The 17,406-nt window shown below is 36.8% G+C and overlaps 1 protein-coding gene across 21 annotated transcripts in view; it reads right to left on the reverse strand.

Moving 5' to 3' along the window:
* The window catches only part of RIMS1 (regulating synaptic membrane exocytosis 1), a 305,427-nt gene that overhangs the window by 17,398 nt on the left and 270,623 nt on the right, over window positions 1-17,406 (reverse strand). The window contains exon 1 of one of the 21 annotated variants that reach the window (XM_059842632.1): window positions 698-852. The exons of the other annotated variants lie outside the window; for them this stretch is intronic. The gene's annotated coding sequence lies outside the window, so the exon portion shown is untranslated. Of the gene's footprint in view, window positions 1-697; window positions 853-17,406 lie in introns of those variants that run through there. 21 annotated transcript variants of the gene reach the window in all.

Raw genomic sequence — 17,406 nt, forward strand, 5'->3', positions numbered from 1 at the left:
AAACATAACATGACATTGTGATTAAAAAAATACAATATTTTACGAGATGATACCACCAGTATGACCATTCAGAAGGCATCATTAATAAAGAAATTCACTGTTACTATGCATCTACAAAATATTTCTTGAGAACCATGTGCTGTACATGATGGCAGCCCAAAGTCTAATTATTTTAATAACCTCCAAAAATCTGTAAATTGAAACACTGTCAAAACCACTGGTGCTAAAGTAACTTCCAGTAAAAAAATGTTACATGCCTTTTTGTACAGTTAAAAAGTTTCTGAATAACAGCTCAAGCCTAATACAATTTCACAGCATACTAATCAGGAGACATTACAGCTTTGGAGACAGTCCCTTCCTTTTCATCTCAATTACCAACCAGTGAAAAGATCTGAAAATGCTTTACCTTTTCAGTAGTTTGACTCGCTCCGACTGCAACTTTCAAGCCCTCTAAGTTTTATTTTACCACTACCAGCAACTCCCAGGTGGATAATATCACATTTCCCTTTAAAAATGTTAATAACCTGCCTTTAAGAGATCATTTCTAATGTATCAGATCAACATCGTACCACACCGACTCCAGTTTTTCTTTAGTGACTGTAGCACTGCAAAGTTGTAACTCCAGACTACCACACATTGCTAAAGCAAGACTCATGAACAGGCTCTCCACGGTAAAACACAGAAAATACAAGCTTACCTTTGGTTTAAGCAAAATGAAGCATTGGCTATGATATAATCCTTAGCAAGCAGCCAGCACCTAAAGCAGCTTCACCTTTGTTTAAATAACTTGCGCGGTTTCTGGGTAGAATAAATGCTTGGGGTCCTGGCGTTGCCTCTCCCTCCTTATCCTGTAACCACTTGGCACTGCAGCACTGCGAGGAATGATCAAGTTGCTTCACTCACAAGTTCCTTTTACAACTGTGATTACATTACAGGGCCTTGCAGTGAAAAAAGTACTGAACTACCTGCCAGCTAGCACTTCGTAATATATTGCTGAAAGGTTAAAAAATTCAGTCAGCAGGGCATTTTCCAGTTATGTGCAAGCAGAGAAGAGCACAAAATATTCTTAGCAACCTTGGTCAATGGTCATGCATTTTTTTAATGCTGCTAGTCAAAATTTGATGAGGGGTCAGATAAATTCAAAATCACATTTCTCTGTCTTGGTGATTTTGACTCATTTTGCATGAATTTGGTACAAAACCACCTGAAACACTGCAAACCTGAGAAAACATCAAAAACAAATTAGCATTAAATACTAAGTTACAGTTATGCAGCAGAAAAGTCTAAATGATGTTACTGTCTTAGAGGGACTTCAGCACAGCAGAGTTAAAACAGTTTCACCACCTCTGAAATACCCACGTGCATTCTGAGAACAGAACTTCATTTTTTAATTGCTCCTTTCATCTTTAAACTTCCTTTTGAGGAAATAGACTTTGCAATATTTGTTTCTATGTCAAATTTTTCCATTTCTCTGATACTCTATTCTGAAAACGTATTATACTTTCATTTTGCAATTGGTTAAGAATCAATTAACTTAACACACCTTTATCAATTGGCATTTGAAATTGTAGGGAACAATGTGCCTTCTCAGGATGATTAGAGCCAGAAAGGAAAAAGGAAATTACTCGGCATTTGTCAAGGCAAAAGAAGAGAATTATTTCAAACAGAATTATAATGAAGAAAAAAAAATTAAAATGTGCACAGTACTGTTCTGTAGATCTTCAAGTTATGGTAAAGTTCTGGTTATTTCAGGTATAATAAAATAATTAAGGAGAAAAATGCCACGAATTAAACTGTTCATTTCAGGTAGTAAACACGTAACAGGATTTAAGATTCCAAATACTGTAGAGGTGACAAATTCAAAACTCCTCTCCATTAGTGATGCAGTATATCTCACGTCCCTCCTATGCAGAAATGTCCATGTATTTCCATTGCTTAGGCACAGATTTCATTGCTTAGGCACAGATTTCCTATTTAGTGCAATAGTTGAAGTTATCTTTTTAATAATTTTAGAAACAATGCTTAGAAGGTGATATTGCCTTTTTGAAAAATACATAGCTGTATGGTATGTAATTCATGATGTGTGTTAAATTTAAAAAAAAAAACAAAACTAAAACATGATTAAATGGAAAGATTTATCTCAATACATTACCATGGTAGGAATTAAATGCTGATGTTGGGAACTGCTAACGTGTGCATGTCAGTTTTCCAAGACCTGTCTTCAGCCTGCACCTGGCAAAGGCTCCAGGACCTGCCTGCCACCTTGAGCAGTTTTACACAAAGCTCTTGTGTCAATTGTACAGAAGTTCCCTCCCACACAGGTTCTTGCTTATGGAAACCTGACAGAGGTTTAAAGTTGAAATAAAAAACACACAGAGGGAAAGCTCCATGGCTCTACAGCCTCTCAGAAAGCTCCTTGGGTCACAGCCTTTCCTCCTTTATGCTTCTTCTCCAAATCCCAGGAAAAATCATTCCAAATTATTTCTTATTTGTAGGGCCAAACCCCTTTTCCAGGATTAAAACTGTTTGACTTACTCTTCTGGATGTGTAACACAAAGGCTGATCAAAAACTTGGCTTGTTCTTCTACCACTGAATCCTGAAATATTAAACTCTCTACAAAGTAAATTTTTCTTGGTAACCTCCAAAGTACCACACCTCAAATAAATTTTTATTTAAACTTTCTACAAATTTAGACAAAATTTTGCATGTTGCTTTTGCAACCTTGTTTGCACTGCTGTCCCTAGTACCACCATCAGTGATCCCACTGAAGTTTCAGCTATATAACCATGCTCTTTTTCAGCCAAAGTACCTGTGCTCATGCTTTGCTTTTGAATTTCTTTTAAAATGTAACTACCTGAAGTTCCAAGTCAGCTAGGTTGTGATGACGTGCAGACAATACCTCTCACCTCTGAGATCAGCCCAGGGAATAACTCCCTTTCTGGGAGGCTGAAAACTCAGGAGATGCTTTCTTTTGATCAGCTAGAGTTCAAATCCAGTTAATAGTGGTCCTGGTGCAAAAATTTATCTGTTGAAACAGCTTTTTATTCACTGTAGTAGTTGAGACAGGTAAGTAGTGAGCGAGACAGTCACTTAATATTTCCATTTCCAAAGAGCTTTTTGTGGCATTACGCTCAGTCTGGTTTGCATTAGTTACAGCCATCTGTGGGTAAAAACATCTACGCCTTGGGCAGCGGATCTGTGCTAGATAAACACTGCATAACTCTAAGATATAATTGTTCCCTTTGTGTTTATATTATTGGAAGTGGACAACTGCACACAAAGACCTGCTTCAGAGACACATCGTTCAGCCAAACCTCCCAAATGAATGCTCCAGCATAACTCTGCTATGAAATCCTAAGGTTTGCATCCAAAATTGCTGGTTTATGTTCATTATCAAATACACTCTGAGGAAAACACTACTGACAAGATCTAAAAGTTCAGCTGTGCCACAGACAGACACCAGCACAAAAAAACCTGTCATCAGTATTGCTTTGATATCTGGGCAAGGTAGGGAGCACTGTGAGACAGCAGGATTTTCTGTAACACCTTGCATTTTGCCATCAAAGACAATTACAGGTTATTTTTGCAGTCCCTATGGCTGTTCATTTCTCATTTCTCCAGCTCTCCTCTCTTGGTTACAAACCTTGCTTAGCAAGGAAGCACTTGCCTTTCTCAAAGGAGAAGCAGATGAGACAACAGTCAACAGACATGAGGCAAAAAGCACATGAATACAGAAAGAGTTGTTCTGGTATTTCCCTGGTAAATGCCACTAAATTTTTTACTACAAAGCAAGATTTTTTATTGTTTTATAATAGATTTATCCTATAAATAATCTGTTACAAACATGATAAAAAGCTAAGAGAAATATAAGCACAAGGGAGAATTAGACATATATATAATAAAATATTCGAGGGTATCTAAATTATAGCCAATAAATAGAAGCAGAGAGTGAGCATTTACAAAATTTTAAAGCCCTTTCAAACACAAGGCAGAATGAGATGGGGAAAAAAAAAAGTGGTGCTAATACAGCCTATCTCTACAGAAAAAAACCTGATTCCCTCCCAAACGTCTAGATATTTCTGAAGTGAAAGCACTTCCAAACTGCTGTGCCAACTAAAACAGAACATTATATGAAAGACATATTTTAACACAACTGTGCATGAATACCAGTAAGTTTAGGGATCAAAGGTTTCACTTGTCTTGAACTAATACAATATCCAGAAATGTTGTTCCATGTATGCTAATAACAAAAATACAATACAAAGCTAATTTCACTACTTCTGAACTAATTTCACTACTTCTGAACTATTTAACAGGCCATTTTCTTCCCTCTGTATTACTCAAAAGCAGATGCTATGATTGAGCATTAAATTTTCCTGCCGTATTGATATTGAGGGCACAAACAAACCCATCACAGCTGAAGAAATAACAACCATTTAATGATAAACTGGAAAATAAAACTTGCACATCAGCATCGGCACCAAAGAAAATGAAAAAGGACAGCAGAAAATTGCACAGCTCTATACAAAGGGAAATTTTCAAATCCACATCATAACAACAAACATGAAAATCTGCAATAATCAATCAGCCAGTATGAACCACAGATTTCGAATTCTGAATTTACTTTCAGATAGCAGAGAAAAAGATGGCTCCCCAGAGTACACAGCACAAAATCAAAATATAATTAACAAACCTTATTTTCATGGTTCTAGGCTTTCTATTGGTTAAACAGAAACCTGCCTTTTACAGTAACTTTAGACTCTATTACTCAAGCCAAGTAGTACTACATCTTTCCAGGGATTTCCATATATATTAGCTCATGGATGAAGATCATAAAATACAAAATAAAACAAACTTGCCTTTCATAGCAGGATTACACCATGGGGCTTGAATCTTGCAGAGCTAATGGTTTGAAGGTCAGGCTCTTTGGAACAGATGCACTAATCTCTTATTATCTCTATTACACAAATTATTTCAGATAGTATTTTTTCTTGGAGCTGAGAGATAAACCTCTATTTGCTGCCTAGGATTATTATGGTCATTAATGAGAGTAGTTCTTTTTGGGTGTGTTTTAAGTGTGAGAGGGTGGCTGCTATTAAGTACAGGTTGGTATAAAAATAGCAATGGCCAAATAAATAGCAGGGAAAAGTAAGACACATAAATTCCACACAGGTAAGATGCTGTCAAAATAAGGATTAAACATAATATATTCACAGAAAAAAATAAATCCTATGTACACAATAAATCAAAATCACATAAGGTAAAATCTAAGATCAGAACACAGTCTTGCTTTATTATTAGGAAATACTATTTAAGGAAACATGCTGTTTTGTTGTTATACCCTCTATAATAGGTCAGACTTTAAAACTCCATGGGTACAACAGAATCTAATGTGACAGAAGATTTGAGATAAAACAACAAATAAAAAGTGCATACAGCCTGGCTTGTTTATATAAAGCTGGTATTACTACCTTCCTAAGTAAGGTCTGATTGGACATAACACAATTATCTAATTGGTAGCTAACTTCTAATAAAATAACAATGAAAGATGACATCAAGAGCATGCGACTATCAAAACCTACAAATTTTGTGAAGCTCCTTGATATATTAAAAGAAATAGCTACTGCCAAAATAAGAACAATGTACAAGTGAGTTCGAATAAACTTAAATATCATACAGAGATATTTTAATAACTATTTTCCAGTCTTTATATCACCATAATTATATGTTATTAAACATACCATCTTAAGGCTATGTGACATAGCACCAAAGATATGTAATGAACACAATCTACACTTGCTTTTGAAATGAATTTTAATCTGCAATTCAGTGGTAACAGAAGCCAACGTAACTGAAGCTAAATTTTTTTTTACTTAATAATCCTTTCATACAATTTGCCTGATTGCATACTCTCTTCAAAATAATATTTTTATTCGTGATATCTCCTGTCTTCCCCAGCTTCTAATATATGTATTTAATTTTTAACAAGAACATATTCTAGTGGAAAATTGAAAGCATCTCTCTCAAGTCAAGATCTTCCAATAAATAGTCAGAAAAATTATTAAAAAAAATTATGTTTTTTTCCATTGAAATGTTGAAGTAAAATCAATTTTTCTAACTCTTACCCAGTAATGGTCTTTCTCCAAAGACTGCACTATGTGTAATGCCACATTGGGAAAGAGGAAGATGCCCAATGAAGACCAAAACTTTTTCAAAGGCCTTCACTTTTCTATACATTTTTCTGTCATCCTCAGAGGAACTTTGGGCTACACAGGATCACTGACTATATCAAACTAAATATAAAAGCATGGGTTATTTAGAACAAATCTGAAGTACACAATGTTGTTAAATATTTTCTTTTCCCCTACATCCAGAAGAAGTTTTTTGTCTTACATATTCACAAAAAACATGCAGAATTTTCACCAAATCCAAGTTCATCATGAGTAGATCTCCATGGGCTATTCCCCAGGAAGCATACATAGGACTGGACCTCATCATCATGAGGATACTTAATACATCATGTTTGAAGAACATTCCAATACTTTGCAATGTGGCATTATTTGTTTCAACAGTGAGGAAAACAAAACACTTTGGAAACCAAAATTAACTTGCCTATTAACTCCTGTTCCAGAACAATGGTGCCTGAAAATTTGAAATATTTGCTACTAGGATATGATTTATATAAAAATGTCTTAGGCTTTTATTACAACTCTCAATTTGTGACTTTATATTATGTTCTGTTCCATTCATCCTAACAACACAATGATAAATAAAGCCAACCTAGAATCGTGGTGAAATTCTGGTTTGCTTTTCTTCAGAATTACAAAGGGTAGAAGAACATCTTGTACACACTTAAGTGATCTCTTATCATAGCACCTTCCTATTCAGCAAGGCAGTTAACCACAGTATTTTCAGGTATTTTTTAAGGATCATTTTGACAGTGATAATTCTTATTTTGGTAAAAAACCCTAGCAATTGTAATGAAAACATCTTGTTACAGAGAGTCCAGCACTGTGCCATGAAGTAGGATAACAAACGTCACCATGCTATGTTCTAAAGTACAAAACATGAGCTAAAAGAACAGTCAAAAGGATGTGAGTACAAACATACACATTTCAAGGCAACCCAGTGATGAATGAATCTGTTTTAATTTGATTAATGACCTGCTCACATATCCTATGCATTTCTTCATAGTTCAGCTGAGTTCCCAGCTTAAAGGACTTTAGGAATCTTCTTACAGTCAGATCCTGACTCAGCTTGTGGTCAACATTCCTTCTATAATATGACTAAAAAACATCAACTTATCAGGTTCTGCTACTTGCTCATTTAGCTAACTGAACACTGCAGGGAGTGATCTGTGGTGTTTACCATTAAAGCAAGTAACCTCTAAAGAGTAATTAATTAAAATCCCCAAACAGAAACATTCTTACTGGGAGGACACAAGAAATTAAGACATGAAGCCGGCCCGCATTATACCCCAGCAGCACAGAGCTGAGTCCTACTTTAGCATATTTGGGCATCAAACATTATATTGCTTTCAGACACAGATCCCAATTTCAAGAAAGCTAACGCTGTCCTGGTTTATATTGTAAACATTATTAAACATGTTTAATATGTAAGTGATATATAGATGCGTTTTAAAGTACGGAAATTTAATGTCCCACAGGTTCTCTCCTTAAAACAATGCCCCCATGTAAAGATTACACACAAGTGCTTGCACACATACACGCACACTATGTTACTGTCAAACAGTTACAAGTATCTTTTAATCTCACAGTTACAGTTGTAAGCTTTTTAGGAAGTCTTGGCTCTTCTGCAGACTGTGGGATATTCAGTGGATCACTTGCAGTCCTGAAGTTTGCTCCTCAATAAAATGGGACAATGGCACTTACCGTTCCTTTGTAAAATGCTTTAAGGTCTACGGCTGCCAACAATGCAAAGAACAAAGAACCATCACAACTACTAAAGAGGTCTGACATGAACTATAAAATTCAGAACATAAATTAAGAGCACATAAAATAAATTGCACTACTAAGTCCAACAGTACATATTTAAATAGTAGCCACAGCAGTTCTTGCTCCAGCTGGGATTGCAAAATGACTGCTATATTCTTACTACAACTCTAAGAGAACAGAAAACTTTGAACAACAGAAAAAAAAATCTGCAAAAGATCATCTATTTACTCTACAGAACAGTCTTATTGGGCTGCTAAATTCTTAAGCCTTGAAATCAATGGGATTTTTAAGCATCAAACTCCCAAGACAATTGATTTGTTAAAAATAAGCATAGCCCACCAACAAAGAGATCATTTTTATGCATAAAGAGAAACTACCTGTGCAGCTAACATGTTGACTGGCATGCCTGTGGGAAGCTCTTTAAGTGGAAAAAGAATGTTACAATGCAAAGCATCAATTTTCACTTCTCAGTTTTGCAACTTCATTTCATACATAGTTCTTTTAACAAAAACTGATGATCCTACTTCTCTATGGCATATGGCTTCTTGTGGTATTGTCCACAAGGGTCCCAGGATGAGGGAAGAGATGAGAAAGTTGACTCCATGTATCAGAAAGCTAGGTTTATTATTTTATGATAGATAATATATTAAAACTATACTAAAAGAACAGAAGAAGGGATTTCATCAGAAGGCTAAGCTAAGAATAGAAAAGGAATGAATAACAAAGGCTTGTCTCTGACCGAGACAGTCTGCACAGGTGATCTGTGATTGGCCCTTAATTAGAAACAACCAGATGAGACCAATCACAGATTCCCCCTGTTGCATTCCACAGCAGCAGATAAGAATTGTTTACAGTTTGCTCCTGAGGCCTCTCAGCTTCTCAGGAGGGAAAAATCCTAAGGAAAAATTTTTCATAAAACATGTCGGTGACAGCTTCTGTCATAAGTACTGTCAATATTGTAGTCATGGGCACCACATGAACACAGATAGAGAGCAAAACATGAGAAGAAAGTCAGGAGATGTCACATCTGTCACCCTAAATTTATACCACAGAATCACAGAATGGTTGGGGTTGGAAGGTAACTCTGGAGATCATGCAGACCAAACCCCCTGGCAAGGCAGGGTCACCTAGAGCAGGTGACACAGAAACACCTCCAGGTGGGTTTTGAATGCTTCCAGAGAGGGAGACTCCACAACCTCACTGGGCAGCCTGTGCCAGTGCTCTGCCACCCTCAGTGTAAACAAGTTCTTCCTCATGCTGAGGTGGGCCTCTTTATGTTTATGTTTTAGTTTATGGCTGTTACTCCTTGCTTGACACCCATATTTGAGATATTCATATACATTGATGAGATTCCCTCTCAGTCCCCTCTGTCATCATTCAGCCTCCCTCATGGGATCAACCATCCAATCCAGCTGGACATCTGATTTGCCTTCCTGTTTCGCTTCCTCACTTTTAACTCAACTAAACTTCATGCTGTCCAAATATTGTTAGCTGTTTTAGCAACAGACAATTTGCAACTATAAGCAAAAAGTAATACTTAAACAATACTAAGAAAGCATAGTATTGACAAAAGCATTGGCACACAACCCCCAGGTAAGACTAAGAGAACATATTTACTGCTCAATGTACCAGCACCAGGCACAGGGCAGCACTGGGAGAGTGACAGCACATTACAGGTTGCTGTGCTCTCCAGTTGCTCTTTCAAGACTAAGAGCATTATTGTATTCCCAGCATGCAAAAAAATGGCATTTCCATATCCTAGAAAAAAGTAATTTATTAATGGTACACAAAGAAAATAATTATTAAAGTACTTATACTTACATCATAAACATTGTATCACAGGTGCTGTTATTACATATTCTGCTTGACTGATGATGATGTATGAAAGGCTTGAATCATGACAGTTGCGCTGAGAGCACAACTAATTCAAATTACAATAAATTTACAATTCACTGTGTCATTTCCATCTATACATTTCCATCTATTCTGCTTTTGTTTTGACTGGAGAGATTCATAGCAATTACATAGTACTAGTTTTAATGATGACATTTGCTCATCAAAAGAGGTAGGATACTTAAGGAGATCACCAGACATTTGATCACATTTAAAACAATTAACCAATGGGCTTCTTAAAGATTTTTCACCACTTATGAGGCTGACAACCTCACCTTCTTTAACATAAACATATTAATGGTTCCTTTCGTGCAAACAATTAATACAAAAATATGACACGGACACACACCTAACTGTGCCTCTTGATTAGCATTCACACAGTCTTTCATTCACACAGAATCTTAGAAAGTTGACTTGACATCTTATGGATGCTGAGCAATCAGCAGAGCAAATGAGAGAAACCACTTATGAGGGTAGAGTGTTACAGCATCTCAGCAAAATTTACAAAAACAGAATCAGAAATCTTAAGACAGTTGTACCTATGGAAAATAGTTGTGCCAAAGGCACTCCTGCATTTGTAATTTGAACTTTAAGCTATCACTCAGCTATCACCCATCAGGTTCAAGCCTGATGCTCTAACTCAGTTTGCTTCTTGCATGTAGAGCTGCAAGAACAAGAATGTGGCTACTTTGTGTAGCCCAGAGGTGGTTAAGTAAGACCTCCTCCATCCAAGCAACTCTGTCCTCTGCCTCTCCTCCATGCAAGACAGGCAAGAGAAAATCTGGCAGGATTCAGCTACAGGACATGAAGGATTGAGGCAGCTGAAAGCCCTTGTTTCTGAGGGGGACCAAGGAAAGGGCTGGGAGCAGAAATAAAGGGGTCTGATCACAGGCCAGGTAAGACTCAGCTCACTAAATTTCGAGTGTTTATAGATGTTGCACTGGAGCTAGTCATGTCAGACTCCCTTTAGAACATATACAGAAAACCAGACATTTTAGGGGGCACTTAGCTTTTACTATTTCAGACACTTACTTGAGGATGGTTAAACCATGAATTGAAGTGAACATTTCTTTCTGCTGCCTAGGAAGAAAGCAAAGTGATGAAGGGATGAACTGACAGCTATGTTGTGTACACCTATACTTGTTTGGACTACTCCCACCCTTTCTGACTGCAGTTCCTGGTCCATTTCTTTGAAAAACAGTACCTTTCTTGTTTGTCAAGGTCAGGGTTCATGTTCTATATCCCACAATCCCTCTCCAGCTCCTGAAGTACAGCTGTACCATGTAGGTCTATTGAGAAAAACACAATCTGAGAGAGATGGACTCAGGAATCCTTGAAGAGCTAAGCAGTGGGAATCACTGGCTGGAAGATTTGTGCTCAAGTCTTTCTAGATGCAACCTTGAGTTTTTTTTTTTTTTTTAATTAAAAATTTAATTTTTAAATTAAACAATACATTATGTCAAATATTCAGTCACCAGAATTTGCACAGAAAGATGTGTCTCTGGACCACAAAGACTAGGACTGGAGAGGGGCTTTTTGCCCTTTACAGAATGTCCCTTGGCCCAAATCACTAAACTTTAAATGGCATTGTGGTAGCATGCTACAATCTAAAGATGATTACGGGGAAAAGTCATTCTCCTGGGATTTTGGCCATGGGCAAACTTTGGACCAGAAACTACTGTGAGGCAGACTGGGAGAGTGTGCACCTTGGCTAAAAGAGGATCCCATCAAATTTCTTGACATTGTTCCCAAGCTGGCTATAAACATAGCTATCTCCATGAAGCAGAGTATAGGGTAAAGGCCTATATGCAGCCATGGAGTATAAAAATACTTCTTGTGAAAGAATAAATCCAACTGTATTTGCAATTATGTAAATGCTGTCAAAGAAAACTGTAAACTGCTACTCAAACTCATCACAGTTTCTCCACCACCTTTCTCAGTAACTTTTTCTCCTGGATTCCCCAGTCAATGACAAAGGTTCAACTCTTATGAGCTAATTCCTGATCTGTGACTATAATCCCTGCATAAATATATTAAAGTTGCCTGTTCCAACACATGCTAGAGATGATAGCTCTCTTGCTGTGATATGTAGCCAGAGCTGTGAGTTTTTCAACATCTGAGGAAAAGCAAGCACAATATAAATGCAACTCAGTTTTGCCAAACACAGCTCTTGGGGTGGTTGTGCCTCACAAGGACCATTACTGAGACTCTGGAGACAGGGTTTGGTTACTAGATTGGATCCTGGTGTGTGACCTTTCTGAAGTGACGACCCCTTTGATGTGCAGTGGAATATCTCTACCTAGGCAGAAGAATCTGGTGCCTAACATGATATTCCTCTAAGTTAAAGACAACTGATTGCCTCAAAATGTTTTCCTGGTGAATTATTTCTTTTCCAGCAATAAATACTACCTCAATGGAGAACTTCAATTATGCAAAAAGCAAATCAACCCTACCAGTATAAAACCTGGAAGTTTTTTCTATGCCCCTTGAACATCTTTCCCAGATAATGTTTGGAGTCCAGACTGAAGAAAGCAGATGAGTCTTGTCAAAGAAATCTCCTCACCCTGCCCTGACCATGAACTCTAGAAAAGAGCTGTTCAGACACAAGATCATTAGTAGAATAACTTTTAAAGACAAAGTAATGGGTCAAACTTATCTACTTTTATACATAAATCCTAGGTCACATCTACTGTTAATTAATTCAGTGTTTAAGTCTGGCTATGCTCTGAGAACACTTTACAACATCATATCTAATCAAATGGTAGAACTATAAATAAAGCCACCAAGAGCCATGTGAAAGCAAAAGTAATGAAAACAGCAACCCTGATATTCCTGCCTGGAAGAGCTTTTGGATATTTTAACATGCTCTGTAAACAGGAAATCCATTTGCACGCACCTGTGTTAAGATAACTTGTCAGTCTGACAAGTTCTGTTCTGAAACCAGAGAAGTCGTCACAAATAAATGTATTCCCAAGACACTGATTCTTTTCCCAAAGACACAAAATCCACTATTAATACACCACCACTACCACCACCACTCCCCCAGACTTTTAGTGGTGTTTCACACTGATACTTTCCAAGCACCACATAAAATCAAAGGTACCTAGTTAACCCAAGCTTCAGAGGCAGGAACTGTTTTGGACACCCACCCTATCTTATCTAACCATGAAACTTCTGTGCTTCACAGATCACAGAATTAAAGCAGAAAGACAACTGCCTCCTCTGGGCTTAGCACTGACCTGGCTCAACCTGAAGCAGAGTCAAGCTTCAATCACACAGAGAATTTCTGCTAGGACAGCCAGACATCTAGAGCTTCCGAGAATTAAAACATTTCATTTCTAATATTCCTGGTAAAGTGAACCTTTTGAAGTGATTAGACACCAGAAATTGAATTTTTGCAATATGAAAAATGGCTGTATGGGTAAATGAAGTAAACTATATGTGAGTGATTGTCTGTGAGCATCAAGTATGTCTATAAATATTGAGTAATTTCAAAGCAATTCTCAAGGTAACTTTGAGGATATAAACCACAACAGTTCATTGAACAAATACTGTAGTTTCATCTTTTAGCCTTTTGAATGTCTTAATTCTATGGCACTGCAGTTAAATATTTGTAGACTTCAGTCTGAAAATCAAAACAAATTGTCCAATTTCAGTAAATTTAAGCAAGCTGAGACAGACCTGAGGATACAGAGGCCACACGCACTGAGGTCTAAGTAACTCTGCTGAGGTTTGTACAAAAGTAAACAGCAATTCAACTTCAGCATTGCACAGTATTTTTATGCTGTACTCAGAGAAGTTATCCAAATATCAGACATGCTTAGCACCTAACACCACCAGAGAAATCTATACAGATATCAACAAACATCACTTTGCAATATTGGACCCCTTTTGGAAGTTATATGGAAATCACTTCTAAAAACTGCTCTTCAAAATAAAGAAAAGCTGGCAGAACATTCAAGAGCCTAATGAAAATGGTAAAAATATGCTACAGTAGCTAAAAAAAAAATTTGTACTTTGACACTATGCCAGTTGTAGAGATCCCATCATCTCTGACTTCCTGGGATTGTTTTATTTTCTTTGTCTTTTCTTGGCAATTTGAAGAAAATTTAACATGCAATAAACTGGCTAAAATGGAGTGGTCAAAAATCACTCAAAATTTAATTTTAATACTTTAAATACTGGTACATGTACAAAGGAAAAGACAACGTAAAAATAAAAGGATCTATTCAAATATGAACCTGTAAAATTCTCACTGGATTCTGACGGATTTGCTGAGAAAGCAATCACTTCTGGTATGTTTTGGTGAAAGCCATTTACAAGCACTGGAGCAGATGTTTCCAGGGGACAAAAGCCACTGCACACCAGCCCTGTTTATGCATGAAGTGCAAGCAGATGCCACTGAAGAGCCAAGCTGTGTACTGAAGAAGAAGAAGAAATGAATTGGGTGCCTCAATTCCCCTTTTCCCTTCTCTTTGTGTGTCAGACTGGTTGTTAGGAAGCAAGCTGGGACTAGCAAGTAATATGAGGTGCTTGTTTTCATCTCTTCTATCTCTGTTCTATTTTAAGACTTGTCAAAGTGGTTATTACTTATGTTAACTTAATTTATATGCCATCTAGAGTATGAAGAGTACTCTGGGTAATAAAAGTTATACAATCAGAGATCTAATTCCTTTGTCACACAGTTTACATTAAACTGCTGCTCCTTCTCTTCTTGGAAACAAAGTCAACATTGGACTGGCCAGTAGCCCTGGGGAGCAGAAACACTGCCTGACTGATGCCTGTGGGTCCAAGGCCAGTGCCTGTCCCTGTTTATCACCTGTCACTCGTGTCCTGCAATGCTGCTGTTACCTGGTTCTCAGCCAGCTGAACCCAACCTCCCTTCCTGATAGCTGAAAAGTACTGGAGAAGAGAGTTGCTTTTAAGAGTGTGCCTCAGGTGTGCTCAGACTCTTTCCTATCCATATGCAAATCTCCTGATGTAGAGTATGTACCAAGAGGGCTCTGCAAAGCTGAGTGAAAGTTTTCAGCTGAAAATTTTTAAAGCAAAAAAAAAAGATTCAGCAACACTGAAATGTTTTGTGAACTGATACCTGCTCTGGCACTGGCAGCATTTTATTTAAAACTGTCACAAATATCTTTTCATATTTTAGGAAATACTCAAGCTAAATTTTGTCCTTTCAAGATTGAATCACAAAATTTTAGACTGGAAGTAATTTTTCATCTACCTTAATAGCTTGAATTTTTTTTTTTTTAAATTTAAATGAATATTTTTTCCATAACTTTACTGAGTTCTGTATATTTCTTACTTATGACACAGAATTTGGAGTACCTAAGGGCCATTAGCTGTATTGCAGACTTATATATGTATACAGCTTTTTTAATAAATACACTATCAGCTGCAGTAAAAGCAGCAAGCTTTATTATTATTATTATCATCATCATTATCATTTTTTCCTTGAAAACCTCTCATAAACAACAGGTTTTTTGTCCTAGGTTAGGTTTATTGCATTTTATTTAGATTCTGTTGCTAATAGTTCTATTCCTAGCCAAAAAAACTTACTGAAAAAACTCTCAAAGCTTATCTTCCCAGTCACATGTAAAAGTCCTAATCAGATTAAAATAATGTCTCTAAATCAAATACTTCTTTAGATTCACTAAATGAACATTTTTTAAACTCGGCCTACCAATATCTTATCATCAAAAGTATGATTTTTAAAAATGTTCTATAAATGAAACAAAAACAAGCCCCCAAAGAACAAACAACAACAACAAAAAAAACCCACCGAAAAACGTAACCCAAGACCAAAAAACTTTAAAGATTTTTTACAAAGTCAGTTTTGTTTTCTAAAATTTACCAAACTACATAATTTCTTGGCCCTACTGGATTTAGAGATATGATAAATGTATCTGAAATATTGTGTTGAACAGGCTATCTAAATTAAAAAAAAAAAAAAAGAATCAAGGTTTATGTTAGATAAGAAAAGGGCTGCTTCTGAAAGGTAAAAAAAAAAAAAAATCAGGTCTATCAAAATTAAGCTTGGTCATCTGACTCTAAACAAAGGCGGCTTTATTCTTCCATGAGAAAGGAGTGAATTCCTGTGCCACAGAGGAAGAGCATTATTCCTCTGAATGACTACAGGTACTCTAAAATTCTCCCAGTTCCAGAACACAGTCTGTGCATCTAATCAGGCAAGAAGCATACGAAAAGTAATAAAATACAAGTTTTAGACTGACATTCTCTTAGAGAGAGGCACTTACACAGAAATTTTTAATGTGAAGAGAGTACAATTTTCTTCCCTTTTGGTAGTCCTTTGGCACCACTCTGTTTCCTTTTTCTGTCATAATTTTGGTATTATTTCAACTCTGTGTTTATATTTGCACAAAGTAAAGCTTGTGAACATAGTGTGAATCAGATAAGAAATCAAATAAAAATCTTCTTTAAACAGAGCTCAGTTAAATGTAGTCAGAACTCTAAGTAGGCCTTTTTCTAAGACCTTTCATAAGAAAATACAATGTAAACATAGCAGTGAAGCTACACTTATTAAATACATTTGGCATATTTTGAAATTATACAAGACATGCATGACATAGGTTAGGCATAATAAAGATTATACTTTTGGAAAGGTATAAATTTTCCTAAACCCCATAATACTTACATATTGGATATAGCCCTAAGAGCAGTTATTGCTGCAGTTATATCTGTATTTAAAAATCTAGGGAGAAGTTGCAAATGCAAAAGCAGAGCAATACTTTTGAGTACAAGTCAGGCTGCATAATAGGAGAAAAAGTCACAATTTGCATTTCAGGAAAGAGGAAAAGAACCACATGTAGCACTAATTCAACAGAGCAGTGGGACTTTGAAAGTACTAGCCCTTATTAGGAAATCTTTTGGAAGATGAGTAACTGGAACTGAGCTGTGTTTCTATTAAGGGTAGTGAATTCCTCAGCAAGACGGCAACAGTAAATAAAAGAGAACATGCTTACATTCACTCAAGAGCTTCAAAGAACTGAGTATCATTACTAGAAAAAAGAGTTCCTCTTATGAAAAGAATCAGGTATTTTTCTTTTTTTTCCAATATTCTTCGTCTGTTTGCTCATTACACTCCCCTTCTTCCCCACCCCTTGCTGCAGAAATATTTGGGTGCAGGAGTAGCTCAGAGTTTTTCTGGGACCAGGGTTGCTCTTTCCTGTTGGGTGTCAGGTGCAGAGCCCAGATCCTGTCACCATCCCTAAAGCACCATGACCATCCCTGCTGCCATGCTAAAGACTTTTTTAGATTGGCTGAAAAGATAAATCCTTCTAAATGTTAATCTCCCAACATTCTTGTTTTTGTGCAACAGAGCCCTTATAGATCATCCCAACTATGCAGAGCAAGCTCTGAGGGGCTGCTCTGGCAAAAAACCAACCCAGATAGGGAAGACTGTCACAGAGATAATACTGAACAGACAAGCAAGGCTAATGAGGGAGCTGCAGGACAGACCACCACAATTCTGCTAGGCTGCTGAAATTTACTTTTCCAGTACACACAGTCTAAAGTTAGGAAAAAGATTTTGAA

The sequence above is a fragment of the Haemorhous mexicanus genome, chromosome 3 (assembly GCF_027477595.1).
Source record: "Haemorhous mexicanus isolate bHaeMex1 chromosome 3, bHaeMex1.pri, whole genome shotgun sequence".
Taxonomy (NCBI): Eukaryota; Metazoa; Chordata; class Aves; order Passeriformes; family Fringillidae; genus Haemorhous; species Haemorhous mexicanus.